The sequence below is a fragment of the Urocampus carinirostris genome, chromosome 6 (genome assembly GCF_059441175.1).
Source record: "Urocampus carinirostris isolate Australia breed hairy pipefish chromosome 6, RoL_Ucar_1.0, whole genome shotgun sequence".
In the NCBI taxonomy this organism is placed as follows: domain Eukaryota; kingdom Metazoa; phylum Chordata; class Actinopteri; order Syngnathiformes; family Syngnathidae; genus Urocampus; species Urocampus carinirostris.
This window is the reverse complement of record NC_142354.1, coordinates 22,313,768-22,330,745: the sequence shown is the minus strand read 5'-3', so window position 1 is coordinate 22,330,745 and position 16,978 is coordinate 22,313,768. Positions and strand designations below refer to the sequence as shown.

The 16,978-nt window shown below is 37.7% G+C and overlaps 1 protein-coding gene and 1 long non-coding RNA gene across 2 annotated transcripts in view; both read left to right on the top strand.

The window, feature by feature from the left end:
• LOC148364187 (uncharacterized) overlaps nucleotides 1-16,978 on the top strand; it is a 308,472-nt gene that overhangs the window by 193,599 nt on the left and 97,895 nt on the right. The window lies entirely within an intron of this gene.
• The window catches only part of celsr2 (cadherin, EGF LAG seven-pass G-type receptor 2), a 126,971-nt gene that overhangs the window by 43,179 nt on the left and 66,814 nt on the right, over nucleotides 1-16,978 (top strand). The window lies entirely within an intron of this gene.

Genomic DNA, 16,978 nt, shown 5'->3' with positions numbered 1-16,978 from the left:
TCGTTTAAAATCGATGATTAAAAGCGTCTGCAACAAATATCTTAATCGATGTTGTGTCGCGCGTCACTTATGTTGCGGAGTCAGTGCGAGTCGGCGAGCAAACCATAGGGAACTGGACTGCGAACTAAAGCGATATTTTCAAAGGATATCTGAAATTCGACTAGTAAAACATGACAGACACGGAGAAAACAATTGACCTTAGTCCTCAAAAATATGGCAGCACTCATCACGTCACCAAACAAAAAAGCACGTCACTTGCAAACTTTGAAAAGAGATATGGCACGGGAGCACCACAATGCTGAGACAGCAATCAAAACTAAAACATGGAGTCACCGACGATGATGAAGGCAGGCTAAGCCCCTATATTATTTGTTGTTATTCGTTTGTTATTAGCGTTTTTAAGTGTGGAAACGTAACATTCGTCTCTGGTAGCTTGCTCATGTTAGTGTTTGCTTGTTAGCTTTACTGCGTGTGTGTGTGTGTGTGTGTGTGTGTGTGTGTATGTGTGTGTGTGTGTGTGTGTGTGTGTGTGTGTGTGTGTGTGTGTGTGTGTGTGTGTGTGTGTGTGTGAGAGAGAGAGAGACGTTTTATTTCAGTAAAATCATCTTAAGCAGTGTTTAATAGTGCTTCATTGAAATAAAAACTCCACTTTCACACAACGGTGGTAAAATTAAGCATCAAGTTTTAATTTTATGGCAAAGTCTGAGTGTTAAGTAAGCTTAATGCTAGCGTTTGCTTGATAGCTTAACAGTGACTGAGTGTATGTGAGCGAGATAATATTTATTTTATTTAAATGAATGTATGAAGTTTATTTGGGAACAGCATAAACAGTATGAACTAAAGGGAAATAGCAATTATTTGCACCAAACACACACACAAAAAATAAGCTGAACAATACAAAATTAACATAAACATGTGCCCAAAGGGATTAGGCTGAAGCCGAGGCTTTTGAGTGACAACTCTTATGACATTTATAATCTTAAGCAGTGTTTGATTGTGCCTTTTAAAAAACTAAACTTGCACACAATGGTGTTAATAAGTTTAAGATTAAGCATCAAGTTTGAGGTTTTTGAGTTTTTCCTTGCCCTCATGTAGGTTTTAGATCAGGGGATGGTGTAATATTAGTCTGTGGTTTGCAATAATCCAAGGTCTGTGCAGCCATTTGAGACTCTTTGTGATTAAGGGCTATACAAATAAACATGACTTGACTTGAAATGACTTTTACTTTTCTGACAAAGTCTGAGTGATTATTGTGTCCTTGTAAATTGTGCCATAATACTATACTTTCTAAGCTCATTAGAAAAAAATTAAACAATGTCAAGCTTTATGCTAAGAAAGATGCATTATGCACAGCACAGCAAGCAGCTGTCATCACTGTGAGCATCCTCAACATGATCCCCATTGACATGCTCACATTTTTGCATTGCTATGCAAAGTTCTCAAAGACGGAAGAGTAAGTGATTAGAGAGCAAGGGAGCTAGTCGTTACTTTTTGCTTGTTAATGTTGAGAATCATGCTACTGGGTTTTCAGATTTGCATTTATTTCTTGTTCCAAAAGCATATGTCTCTTAAAAAACAGAGAAGCCTTTTTTTGCGCTTTATAAAAAAATTAATTTGCAGGTGTAAAGCATACATTTGTATGTATTTTGTTTGTTATTTGACAAACACTGATTTTATTTTGCTTAGTATCGTAGAATAGTCTCTTTTGAGCATTATTTTCTTATTTGTCCACAAAATTTCAATATTTAAATAAAGAAGAGGAAATGAATGTGCATTTTTTGCATCCGGTTCATCGATTAATCGAAAAAAACTATCGTCAGATTAATTAATTATCAAAATGAAATGAAATGAAATGAAAATAATTGTAAGTTACAGCCAGAGGTGGATAGGAATGGAGTACATTTACTAAGCTAGATTTCTTGAGTACGTTTTGGTAATTTTTGTACTTCTAGGAGTATTTTTAAATCCCTACACTTTTACTTGATTAAATTTGTGAAAAAAAACGGTACTTTTACTCCGCCACATTAGGCAACATTGAAGTCGTTACTTACTTACTTAATAAATCGCCTCCACATAAGTGTCTGTCTGTCTCCGTTAAAGCGCATTTATTATGACGGAGACCTCTGGCAGGCTCTACCATGTTTAGCGAATCAAACGTAGCAGCCTAATCACGTGACCATATTTAACTTCAGCGGGGATAAATTGTTTTAGGATGAAACAGATCGAAAATGTCACTTAGCAATACCGACTATGAAAACACAGAAGAGGGGGATTACTCATTGCCCTTACATAAAAAGCATTTTCCCCTTAAGAAGGGTGCCAAACACCAGCTACAATATGCAATGAGTTCATTGGCTAGCTTGTTCCGCTTGCAGTGCCTGTTAAGATAAGTATTGGGGCTTTAAATGTGCTACTTGGTGCTACATGTGCTTAGTTTATTTATTTGATTGATACTATTCTTATTTCATTGTTTATTAAAGCACTTGAATTTATGTTGGTTATTTTAATATACTTTAAAGTTAAATGTAATTGTTTGTTGATTGGATGGACTTTGATGATCTGATTGCTTGTTTTTACTTTTACTTCTGAAGTAACAGTACTTTTACTTGAGTAACATTTTTGGCTACTCTACCCACCCCTGGTTGCAGCCCATTTATGGAGCTTTCAAAAAGATTCATCCTGGCTTCCCATTGCATTGTTTTGACACAATATATAAATATATTAATTGGGACACGCAGTATGTTGAGACAGAAGCTTCCGCTTTCAATGATAATGACAGAGCATGACTGTTGGCAGCAGAATTGCCGCACAGTTGCAGGCTTTTTCAGTCCAAAGCAGTCCCATTCTCAAAAATAGAGAAGGACAAATCAAAATATAATATTCTATATAGAATGCATATGTTGGGAAGGCCAAATGGGCTGGTAACTGATTATTTAAGGTCAAAAGACTTTGATTGCTCTGAAAATATGATCGCTCTTTGTTTGTCATTTGGGATTTTAATCACTTTATTGTCAATAAATCATCCGCCACGACTGGATAAACTATTAATATATAAAAACAAAAATGATCCACATCAAAAAGAGGCAAGGAGAAAAAAATGAGGCCATTTAGCATTCCAAATAAAAAGTTAAACAAGGGTGAACGAGACAATTGTAAATTTTATGGAAAATTTTAAATACATGTTTTTTTTAATTTGGAACAATATTTGAGCCAGAACGCTTTAAAGGGACAGTATGTTTTACTTAGCGTCTTCTAGAGAAAAATATTGGGGTTTGGTTTTTTCTTTGCATTTCACAATGCAGTGACATCTAGTGGTCAAATACCCAGTGTCCCTTTAAAAATATTTCTAAAAACAGCCCAATTCAGGTAAAAAATTGACTGAGTCAATGCTTGGATCAGTTTGACTATCGTTGAAGTGGAATTTTACATTTGTTTCTAATAATTTTATCCAGGGATTGGCAAGTACTGAAGCTCAAGCATCAGTGTCAGTCCTTATACCAGCCTCATTTTCTAGGTTGTTTTTTTTGACAGTGATCGATACCAGTTTTGTCTACACTCTAGTAGCCATTTTGATATCAGGATTGAGAAATGACAAAATAAAAGTAATATTACTGTTTTTTTATGTATTCCATGCAGTCGTAAAAGGACAATGTCTATTATTCTACGTGATTAAATGTCGCTGTATTGTGTAGTGCAACTGAAAACAAGTCATAAAAAGCTCAGTTCATTGTTTTCACGATAATGCACTGTTTACATCATTGTCACTATTGGCCAATGATTTCCACATGCTTTAGGTCTGATCCACTTTTTGTTACTGAGAAGATTTGAAAAAAGAAAAGGGCTCGGGGGCAAATCCTTGGATCTGGTTGGAATTTTTGTATCTTGACAATTTTAGTATAGTCCTCTACTGTTCTTGTGAGCTGAAAATCCTTTAGTATATTCTCTCCTTATTTAAGTATCTCACCGTTTACGGATCCCTAAATCACATGGGTCGTCGGTACACCAATGAGGATGCAACTCTGGACAGCCTTCTCCAGTGTTGATGGTCCCTGGCATTTTCTTGAGTCGTGGCAAAGTTGGCAGCAGTCCAATCGCTAATGTTGTCGGCCCTGTTCTTTTTTGGTCTTCTTCTCCTCCTGTCATTTAAAACCAGCTCGGTGGCTTCGGGGGTAGGGTGCCCGCCCCGAGACTGGGAGGTTGCTGGTTCAAGCCTCGACCGAGTCTTACCTAAGACTTACGACATTGGTACTCATTGCCTCCCTGCTTGGCACTCGGCATTAGGGGTTGGAATTGAGGGATTTGGTCACCTAATGACTCCCAACACATCAGTTGGGTTGGAATCCCCTCCTCTGTATCAACCTCCCAGGAAGAGTCAGAAATATGAATGTGCTCTTGCCACCTCCCACTAGGGGGATATGGCTCCGGTATATATATATTCTCCTCCTGTCCCCTCAAACTGTGTGCTGGAAAATGATCTTGTTCAGTCTCGATCTTGTGACTGGACCATACCAAAGAATTGACAAGATTGTAAGGTCCTCTGATGGTGTAGCGCACTGTTTTGTTTGTCACATAGGCTAAGTATTTGATACCTAGACGTTTCCTGTAGCATCACATTTCCATGGCCAGGATTTTCTTTTCCAGTTTTTCTGTGACAGTACATGTCTCGCAATCGTAGAGGATGATTGAAGTAACTAGCGCTTGCATGAGTCTATAATTTCACTGCCATATTCTTGTCCCTCTAGATGGGTTTGAGTCTGGACAGCACGGCTGTGGTTTGAGCTATCATGGCCCTGATTTCTGGTTCTGACCCCTCTTTTGATATGAAAGCTCCAAGATATTTAAATTGGTGACAGGGCAATCGCGGGACTTGGAGTCGGGTTTGGGTTAATTTTGTGTTTGTGTTACATGTTTAAATGTGGGCGCATGCGGCTTATATACAGGTGCGGCTTGTGTATGTACAAAATCGGTTTTCCTCTTAAAATGTGGTGGGTGCGGCTTATAATCAGGTGCGCTCTATAGTCCGGAATTTAGGGTATTTGAAAAAAATGCATGTTTATATGATAGTTCACATGTTTTTGCTTACTATTCAAATCAATATTGTTGTTTTTTACAAATTAAGTTATTGTTACTACTAGGCGGCGCTAAATAATACACATTATCCTTTTAAGTTGAGTATCACTATCAGTATTGACAAAAAGTTGTATCTAATTTTATACAAATATACTGTATTGCCGAAATATTTAATTTTTGTTTAGTCACTGAGAATTTAAAAAAATATTTTTGTTTTAAAAGTCTAAAGAGAGACATTTCGTTTGCTAACTAAAACAGAAGAACATACAGAAATATGTCAAAAAATTCTCACAGCTGACTTCTGTTGTAAACATGTTTCCTGCCGACACGATTTCCCCCTTGCAACAACAAGCTGTTCCATTATTCTAAATCCAACATTCCAATGTTTTTCTTTTACCGACGGTACCTGAAATAGCGTCCGAATGAACGTGTGGGCCTCATGGGCATGCTGAGTGGCACTTACATCTTCTCGTCCACGGCTGTGAGTGTCGAGGCGCTTTTAATGGGAGTTGTCATATGAGTGGGTGGAAGTGAGTGGATTTTTCACTCGTTTCCCCTCCAAAAAGCAGACTTGGCTATAGTCAGTGGGGGGCAGGTGTGGAGGCCGTGGAAAGCGGGTCTTTAGAAGCTGTCATCCTGCCCCAGTTATGCATGCAGATTTTTATAGAGTGTTGTTTTTTTCCACAACGTTGTGTCGATCAAAGACCTCTCCTTTGTGCGGTTCGCGTCACTAAGTGCTGCGTTTAGCTGAATGAACAATCTGAGGAATGGTTTAGCGTTCATGCATGGTGCACGGAGAAGTGAACGTGTGTGGTTGGACCGTAGGCGTTTGCCAGATGGTATCGATGAGGGGATAAAAAAAAAAAAACGAGGAAAAATTGAAGCTATTATTTTTGACACTCTTCTGAGGGGTCGAATGAAAGGTTTTATTGTCTGTGTTGTTTTTTAGTTGGCAAAGATGTAGATAATTGTCTCGGAGCTGGAAAAATAACAATTAATCATTCATTTGTTTTCGTTTGCCCACGTCTTAATATCATAAAGACGGATTTCAGTGCTATCAAATACAATTAATTTTCCGCAGTTTGCAACACCAGTTAGAACATACATATTTTCTATAAAAACGATGAAAATCAACCCCCCAAAAGATCAAGCAATCCATTTATTGTATTGGTGCATCAGTGTCGGCTTGACACTTGCAATTAAAATCTATGAATCACTTTCAACTTAAAGATAGTTTTAATATTGACAGTAGTGATGTTCAATATCATTTCTCGTTTTTCTTTTTTTTTCCCTTTTTTTCTTTGAAACTCAGTGTATCTGATCTGAGATCATACATAATAGCATCATTGCTCCTTTTTTATGTGCACTGGTGCATGTATATGTGCTTTTCAGTATATCTCTTCATAATACTCTGGCCATTCACTCGCATCTTTGACTCCTAGCTGGTTCAAGCAGACAGGAAACCCACATTTTTACCTAAAACTGCATGAAATTAATGACAATCAACTAATGAAATGAAATGATCTGCATTTATATAGCGCTTTTCAAGTCAAGACTTCCCAAAGAGCTTTACAGTGTGCTTCACATTTCCCAATAGCGGTCGTGGAGCCATGTAAGGCGCTAACCTGCTTATTGGGGTATTAGGGGTTCAGTGTCTTACCCAAGGACACTTTGACATGTAACACGGAGGAGCCGGGATTCGAACTGTGATCTCTTGATCCCAAGACAAGCACTCTACCTCCTGAGCTACTAATTAATTCCGATACCAGATATCAACTTGTACAAAGCCCCCAAAACTCCTTTTCAATGAACTCCTTATTTTTCCTTAAAAATGCATCAAATGATTGGTAATTTATTATTTCTCTATTTTTTACTTTTAGTTCCTGATTGCCAAAAGACCACAATAGGGTAGCTAATATCATTGTGTGTATCATAAACTCACAATTTTTGCGGGGATCTTGATACCTAATCAATGTTTTTTTTATGTCAGTATTACTTATACTGTGACTGGTGTTCAAGATTAATTGTGAGTAATTTATATTGAATTATAAAAAGGAAATAATTGAAGTATATTTGATCTATCTATCTTTTTATTGCCTTGGATGATTCATGTCAAGTCACATTTATTTGTGACACCCTTAATCACAAAATGTCTCAAAGGATTGCACAGGTTTACAATTACAGGGGGTGGCCCTGATCTGAAACCGACATGTGTATTGTATATTTCAGAAGAAAAAATAGATCTTCCTCAGTGATTTAATGTTTAGTATCAGTATTGTCCCACAAACCAGATATCCCCTAGATTCTTGAAAAGTCTTAAAAGGCATTGAATTCATTATTCTAATAAAAAAGGGCTTAATTGGCATTAAGAAGAAAAACGATTTAAAAATTTGGTTGTATGTGGCTAATACATTAAAAAGTAATGAGTTGATAGTTAAGGATAAACTCCAAATAAGAAAAGAAGTCATCAATGAATCTTGAGCTTGGAAGAAGAACAGGAGAAGACTGTAAGAAATACAAAAAATTCCAAACTAAGCGTCCTCCTCTGAGCCCTTTTTTAAATTTAAAGTTGCAAAAAGTCGATCAGCCCTAAGGGTTAAGGAAATCAAAGAACAGCAACATGATTGGTCAATAGTAACGATCATGTAAACGATGCATATTAAATTAACAAACAACAGTGAACCAAAGTAACGTGTAATTATAGTAAAAGTAACAGAAATTTTGAAATTTCTAAGCAATCACATTTGCAGGTGTTCAATAGTAAAAACACAACTATGCTCTTTACATATAATAGAATACAATAATCTTTATTGTCATTGGTAACAACGTAGTGAGTATTATTGGCAGAGATTAGACATGGCACCCCAGGGTAAACAAGATAAACCTGTAACAAGACTGAATATTAAAAAAATGAGATGAAAGAATTTCAAGGTTAAAAGGCAAAAATATTTCCGAGGAGGTGCAATTAATTTTACAATAATAGTGAAAAGTTATAGTAAGCATGCAGGATCAAAACAAATCTGAAGAAAAAAATAAATGATTTACTCATCAAGTAATTAAAAATTATATACTGTGAACGAGGGATTACAACCTTCAAATGCTCGCAGAAGAGATTCTAGTCACTGGTGAAAACATTGCTCCTAGCTGGAATGGCAATGGCGCGAGTGAGTGAGCTAAGGAGAGCGTGTGGAATCGTGAAGAACACCCCCACTTTCTTCGCAGCGTGCTGGCACCCCGCTTGCGTTTGTCATGCTGCTATCGTTCATCCAAAATCCATCTACGGCATTTGAATGTGCTTGGAAAAAAAAAATCATCTTTTCTAAAGCAAATCACACTGCTGCCAAATAATAACAGCGACTTTAATGTAAGGCCGAGAAAACACAAGTAGACATAACTAATGTAAAGACGAGCAGTGTTTGATGTGTTACTGAAAAACAGTTACAGTTACTAGTTACTTCATTTCGTTATCCCCCTGATTACTGACACCTAAAAGTAGCACGTTACTCTAAAAGTAACCATCTAGTCACCAATTACCAAGTTTACGCGGATAGAATCCGATTTCCCAAATCTGCTTTAACATAACCCTGTAATAAAAGAAGTAGAAGAGCAGGGGTCGGGCACCTTTGTGACCCAAAGAGCTATTAAAGCAAAAAAATACATACAGTAGAACCTCGGTTTTCCAACGCCTCTCAGTTCGGACAAATCGGTGTTCGACCAAAAATTTCGAGAAATTCTTGCTTCGCTGTTCGGTTAAAAAATCGGAGTTCGTACGCTAGGGAGCGATGCTGAGCAGCGTACGGGTGTTTTAGCCCCTAATTATGCCTCCGAAGAAGGTCGGTGCAAGCAGGACAGGTGAAAAAAAAAAAAAAAGTTGTTCGCCCAACTATTGCCTTTAAGAAAGACATAATAGCTAAATATGAAAGAGGTGTACAAATTTCCGATCTTGCTAGTGAATACAGCATGGCTAAATCTACTATCAGTACGATAGTAAAGAATAAGGAGGCTGTGAACTCGAGTGATGCGGCTAAGGAAGTTAGCGCTATAAGCAAGCAACTGCCGCAAGTTTTGGAAGAGGTTGAAAAACTTTTGATGATTTTTCTCTCCCCACCGTCCACCACAAAGGTAAGAAACCCTATTCATAATCCTTTTTTTATTTTTACACATTCATGTTAGCGTAATCATTCGTACGGAAGATTACGCTAACGCGAACGTTTGATTAGCCTGGCTGAGCTTCATGTTTACATTCGTGGTAAACATTCAGGGTGTTGGAACGGATTAAAACGATTTTACATTACTTTTAATGGGAAAAACGATTTTCGGTGATCGACCAAATCGGTTTTCGAACAGGGTTCTGGAACGGATTATGGTCGAGAACCGAGGTTCCACTGTATATTTCTTTTTTGAGAGAGAGAGAGAGAGAGAGAGAGACGCACCATATATTTTAAGACAAAACTAAACAAAACTGTAAACCCGCTTTCCAGACAAAAGCTAATTCTTTAGCACGATTTAGTTCACTGTGTGATGTCTGATTAAATCTATGAAGTAATATTAATGACAGAGCCCTTATCATCAATATAAACACGTACAATTTGTCTTTCTTTTGCAGTTACTTAAGAGTATTGAAGCCCGTTTGCATCCTAAATAATGGTTTCTTTTTGTAAAAATGTCACAACATACAGCAAACGAGTATACCGACGTATTTACCTTCAGTGCAGACGGCACTGGGCGAGGAGGAGGTCCCTGCCCTCTGTGTATAGCTCCACCCATCCGACCGCTCACCCAATCAAATTGCTCTAGGTCAGGGGTGTCTAAACTTTTCAGAAAGCAGCCCGGATTTGGTAAGCTGAAAATGTGTGAGGGCCGACTTGTCAACCTGGCATTCTTTGATCGGTCTTTAATAATTTTTGACCCTCTGTTAAAGGTTTGTAGTGCCATCAGCGTCGCAACTTCGTCGCTTGCCGTTGTAGCATTTTCATTAGACTCGCAGGGTCGCTAAAACAGCTTCCTGTTGGTAGCTTTTGGTAGACAGCATGTTTCGTCTGGCTTTGCCTCTTGATATTGTACCCTTTAAGAAAAGCCACAATCTCTTGGCAAATTAGACAGACGAAATATTGTAAATTTTTTATTTTGGATTGAATTGGAATTTTGGATTTCGGTGAAACAAATAGTTTAATTTCCACTGGAAGTGGCGAACCTCAAAATCAACTTTCCTCGCCATGTCGGAAATGGGGTGGGCTAAAATTCTTACGGAAAGCTAAGGGTAAGGTGGCCAAAGGGCGATTGCTATCATCTGGTAAAATGGTGATTTTTATTTTTTATATTTTTTGGGGTACAAATTTGTTCTATACTGCGTTGAACATTACCGGCGAGCCACATATCTTTAATTGTATTACAGAGGCCGCGGGCCAGTAAAAATGTGATCACAGGCTGCAAATGGCCCCTGGGCTAGACTTTGTGTCGTGATGAATCATAACATTTACCCGTGCCCGCTTGTTTGGCGCCAGCTGCTGCTGGCTACCTGATTGGTTCCCCGTCCTACTTAAGCTCAGTCCTTTCACTCGCCTGTGGTCAGTCCGTCAGCGAACCTCTGTTTTCACAAGGCAAGCATTTTTGACTCTGACTCCCGTTGGTCCCGTTTTGTCACTCGCTTTCCACTCGTCCGTTCCTGATTTCCCGGTTTGTCTCCTACTACGACCTGTTTTTTGACCCCGACCACGTTCTGTTTTTCTGTCTATTTACGCTACGATCTCCCGCACCAGAAGATCCACTTCCCAATTCGGAACACACTCCGATTCCTTTAGCGTCTCTCTTCCCGCGTCCAGTGAGCACTGGATCGCTGGCGCTGCCTTTCCTCTATATTTTAATAAACTTGTGAGTAACGTTATGCATCTGGGTCCTACTTCTGTTCTGGTCATGACACTTTGTATATGGCTACACTAGATGCTTTGCTTGAGCTTTTGGGTAAAAAGTTTGTTTTGTGGCTTTTCATTATGAAGTGACTGAACAATTTACATAAATTGTTTATTAACCTTCTATACAAAGGATTATTTAGAGATTTACAGCTACAACCGGGTCTGTTGGTGTGACACCTTGACTGCAAACTGCAGTTAAAATTGTGTCCTATATTTATACTGGATCAAACTCTTTGTGCATCAGTATTGTTTCGGCTATGCTTGTTCGATCACTGGCTCCACATTTAATAATACATTTCTTTCTTGGCGGTTTGATAATTGTTTGTGACATAATGAAGGAAGCAGAGTTTTCTATAGTCAGATGACATTGTATTTCGTGATTTGTTTTTAATACAGAGGCTAGTAACACACCATATAGAGACAGTTACATTTTATAAGTAAAGCATTACAGTACTTGTTACAGAGTAAAGTAATTGCGTTCCAGGAAAACATTGCTCTGTAAGGCGTTAGTCCCAACACTGGACGTAAAAAAATGTAAGGAGGTTTGAAAGAATACGACATTCGAATTCTGAGTGAGGTATGTGCATTTATGTGTAATTAAAGGGAGGGCCAGAGATTTCTTGAAGTGATCATGTTGCAATGAGTAGGTGGGTGACTTCGCGCTGACCTCCTCCCCTCATTATCAAGTGTATAATTAAAAGTGGAGCTCGGTGCTTGTTTCAGGGGAACGTCTGAGCTGCTGTTTCTTAGCAGCCTGACTAACTAACGCCCTGCTAGTGTGAACGTCTCGGAGGAAATGTCCTTTGTAGACTCTCCATCTCATTAAGCTAGGCCTGATACATCTTACCACAACTGGAAAAAAGTCACCACGGCGGGAAAAAAAAGGAAGTCATTATCCAAGTGATAGGCCGGAATATCGATGGTTTCTTAAAGGGACACAGGGTGTTATTTAGTGCCTCCTAGTGGTAGAAAAAAAACGTGTATGTATGTATGTACGTATGTATATATGTATATATATATATATATATATATATATATATATATATATATATATATATATATATATATATATATACCGTATTTTCACAACTATAAGGCGCAACTAAAAGCCTTTATTTTTTTCAAAAGCTGACCATGCGCCTTATAATACACTGCGCCTTATATGTGGATCAATATTAAGTCGCAAAGTCTTGCAACTAAGGCAAGCAGCCGCCGACTAGATTTTCCCCCGAAGGCGAAGTAGTCCGCGGTGTATGTTGGGATATATATACACCAGCGTTTCATTTCCTAACCAATGTGTCAATCATCATTTGAATCTGTCACTATTGGCTAAAGTTATTCGGGGGTAAAGGAGGCTGATCCTTTTCATCATTTACAGGCTTGCATAGGCTAAAGCGGGGCAAAAAAAAGCCTGCAATTGGCCGAAAAAGATGAATGTGAATCACACTTTAGGTTGCACTACAGCATAGAGAAAACATTTTTTACTAGTCTGTATTTGTAAATATTTTACACGGTTGGATTTACTACACTCACGGTTGTAAGAAGACCATGGTTGCGTATCATTATTGAACGTGATGGCTGCAAGAGAACTTAGGTGAGCTATGCATCTTTATATTTTTCCGGTATCTTGTTTTAGAATGTTTCTGTGATGAGTCTATTTTTAAACTAAATTCAATTCAAAGTGTTTATTGTCATATGCACATTAAAGAACCACGTTTCCCTGCACAATAACATTCTTACTTTGCTGTCCACACAGTTACCAGCAAAAAATAAAATAGAAACTAAGAAATGGTTGGAATTTCTCAAATCCCAAGACTTTAACCTTCCGAATGATATGTGGAACGATGCATACTGTGTCCGTACATGTGTGAGACACATATTTGCTTCTTTGCAAGCTTTTGGAATATTAAGGGGGTAATAAGTTTGACTGAACTATCTGACTGTTTTGTTGACGTTCCCATTGTGGCGCCTTATAATCTGGTGCGCCTTATGTATGGAAAATATAGGACCAAAAACTACTTTTGGGGGGTGCGCCCTATAACCCGGTGCGCCTTATAGTCTTGAAAATACGGTGTGTATACATATATATATATATATATATATATATATATATATATATATATATACATATATTTTTTTTTTAACGTATTTATATACATCCCCGCGACCCTACTGAGGATAAGCGGTGCAGATAATGGATGGATGGATATATACACACACACACACACATATACACATATATATATATATATATATATATATATATATATATATATATATATACACCACATTGTCAGGACCAGAACGGAGACAGGACCCACTTGCATTACGTTTCTCTTTAGTTTTATTGGAAGACAGGAAAGGGTTGCCCCCACGATCCGGTGATCGCTGGGTGCGGGAAGCAGGTCGCTCTAAACGTAGAAGTGGGACTTCCGTGTGGTCGGGGTCGTAAGCGGGTCGTAAGCAAGGAAAGGAGAGTAGACGCGGTCGAGGACAAAAAAAACGGTCAAAGCCGGGTGACGGACAGGAGCAAAAAACAGGTTGGAGTCAGGGTCAAAAAAAAGGCTTGCCCAGTGTAAACTGAGGTTCGCAGACAGACTGACAACAGGGGACAGATATGAGTGGGTTTGAATAGGGACAGAGAGCATTAATGCAGTATCAATGTTTAAGTTGTTAAATTACTCAGATTTTTGCAAATTGTTGCCAATTCCTAGATCTTAAAAAAACTTTGAAATGTGATCAAAACTAAAGTGTCAAACATCACCTCTATTTGCAGCATGGAAGCTGTGCAAGATTTTGTCAACTGAAGTATTTCTTTTCATAGGAAATATTGGTCAGGCCGGATGTGTTTTGGTGCAGAAGGGCAGAAAGGTTTTTGTTTGGGGTTTTTTTCGTACTATGGTCTCTTGAAAAGTTTTGATTTGATCTGCCGGCAATGTGCTTTATATGTGAGTCAAGCTGAGTTGTAGTCAAGTCAACCATATAGAATTTCTGAATGTTTATTTTTGCCATTCATTTTGTTATACAAAAATATTGACTCATGTTTGTCAATATTTCATGACTTTACCCACGTTTAATATTCAAGATCCGTTTGCGATGCTTTGAGGAATAAAAAAAGTTTAGAAAATGTTTATGCATAATTTAACGTTGGTGCATATTCCAATCGCATTGATCATTAATGCATGCATCAAGTAAACATTAAAGCCTGGTAAGCATTTTCCTCTCAGCTGAGACGTGTTTGCGCAAAATGCAACCTTAATGATTCATATCCGCCTTGTGGTGGCTTGCTTATCCCTTATATTGACTCGTTTCAATTATTGATTAGTGAGCATTTGTCACTCTGAGGTCTGTGCCCTGCTGTCGCTCCCACCTGGAGATGTCACACAGCAACTTGGCAGCGGAAGAATCGAAAGACGTCCCATTGGGTCTAGTTTTGGCGAAGGGCAGGTCATCAATTTGGTTACGTGCACTCTGAAAATAAGGTCAAAAAGAAACCGAAATGGGCTCTACATGTGCATTTTTTAAATACTCCTGGGTCAAGAAATTTGAATTTATTTTACATAATTTGAACCCTGACCTTTAGGGAGCTGACAACTTGCCGTTTTGCTGCTATGGGGTGCCCTAAAACAAAACACTACTGTAGGTGAAAGGCTGTGCAAAGAAATGAGAAGAAAAAATGTATTGTTTGGTCACCTTAAGTCTCCGTAGTTTGTCTTCTTCTTTTATGCTTTGTATAACTCCTTTTTGGTTGCACTACACAATATTGTGGCATCTCACGGTCAAATAATCCACACTGTCCCTTTAAGGAACTTCAAAAGTAGGTATTTTGTAAAATTATTTTTACACCACCCATAATTAGATTGTTCATAATAAACTTAGAAAGTTTAGTCATATTGATCAAAAAGCGTTAGTTTGTCTTTACAAAATCCATAAGACACCCCAAAAATTGTGTCAACAACCCAAAACTTTCTAGTTATTTGTTCACAACAGCTTAAAAATTACATGGCACATTGAAGAAAACGACAAAAAATGTTGTTTTAAAAAAAAAAAAAAAACTTGAGATGGTGTCATACTGTATTTCTACAAATGAATGCAGAAAATTGATCCAAGTAGGAGTTATCATTGTCTGAGAATGTTCACTAGGATTAGCTCCTTTCAACAGAGGAATGGAGAGCGAATCTTTGGTAGCTATAGCTATAGGCCGAGGATCAGCAATAGGCGGCACTTTGGTGCCCCCTAGTGGATCCCTGGTACTTTTTCAAAAATGCTTGATAATGGAAAATTATATGGTTTCCGTAGTAGGGCAAACATGATAAGAACATTCTTAACGTTTACCAATGAAGATACATATATACAGCATTTGTTATATGTTTTGCCTTCCTTATAAAGATTTTAATTTTGTGTGGTTCCAAACATTTTTTTTGGTTCAATGTGGCGCTTTAAAAATTTTGGGCTGCCTACTCCTCTGTGTCTTGTAGCATCGTATGAATATGTCCCCCACGGACCTACCGAACACCCCAGCAGCTCTTAAGTAAACAGTCAGTGGACCATGATTAATGATCCCGAATAAAAGGCTACTGTATGGTGGAGATGTGGGCCGCCACTGTTACACTGAAGCTATGATACTAGATTAGGGATTGAAAAACTCTGAGTGGGGGGCCGCATTAGGTTAAAAAATTTAGCCGAGGGGCCCGAAAAAAGGGGTAAAATAAAAACCTTTGGTGTGATTTTTTTGTATCCGCCGATACAGTCTCAAGTCCCATTCCACTACTTTGATAGAGCTTCATAATCTTTTTTTCCTTATCTAATTATCCCTTATATTTTCATCACTCTTTTTAAAAAGTCATATCATCATTAGTTGGGCTTTTTAATTGTTTTGCATTTTTTTCATTGGAAACAATCCACTCATGCAAAAAAGAAAAAAATACAAACAATAGAGGTCAGTTTTTTTGAACAGTAATGACGATGTACCTTTATGCTGATATATTACAAGTCATTTTATATATATTTCATATATATAAAATGCAATTCACATGTACAATTAAGTAAAAGGCTGTAAGCCATAATATTGTGAGGCCCCTTCTCAAGGTTTCCTATTTTCCACGTGCTGAGGTTTTGAGTTCTCCCTTGCCCGCATGTTGGTTTCAGATCAGGCAATGGTGTCAATGTAACCTGTGCAGTCCTTTGGGACATTTTGTGATCAAGGGCTATACAAAAAATGTGACTTGACTTCACTAATCAGCAATATTAATGAAATAAAAGGCTTATAATATTTTATTTGATTTGTAATGAATGATTTTTTTAAAATAGAACAGAGCAAAAAATAAATAACTTTATCACAATATTGTAGTTTTCTGAGAAAGTCCTGAATTGTTGTCTATAAATTGGTAATTTCATCTAAACACTCAGAATTGAGCAAAGTCATATATTATGCTACCTTTTTAAGCACATATTTTGATAATATGCATTGAAATTCAATAAGACTAGCTCGAAATGCTTTTTTCTATGGTTTCAGTGTATAATAGAGTATTTATTTCAACAATAATTGTTAGAAAATAAAAAAAAACATGAAGGTTTCTACTTCATGGATTTTGTCGATCACATGTTCTTTTAGGGACATAGCCCCCGCGATAAACAAGGGATTACTGTATATTATTATTATGTTTTTTTACATTTTCTTTTGGCAGGCAGGCATAAAAAGGGTCGTATTTAGTTTGCGGTCTGTAGTTGCCCACCTCTGCGCGAGACGGATAGCGATGTAGAAAAAGAATAAGGGTTTTTCTGCTATCATGTTATCACACATTGCTGTGCAGAACTTAAAGATTAAGAAAGGAACGCAAGGATATCTGTGTTATTATTGTATTTTGGAATTTGTATTCTCATCAAATTAGTAGCTTGGTACTGTCATGCATAGCATTGCTATGACTAGCTTGATTGTTTTTCGACTCAAATACCGGAGATATTCGCAAAAATGTTTTCCTGAGGTACAACTTAGA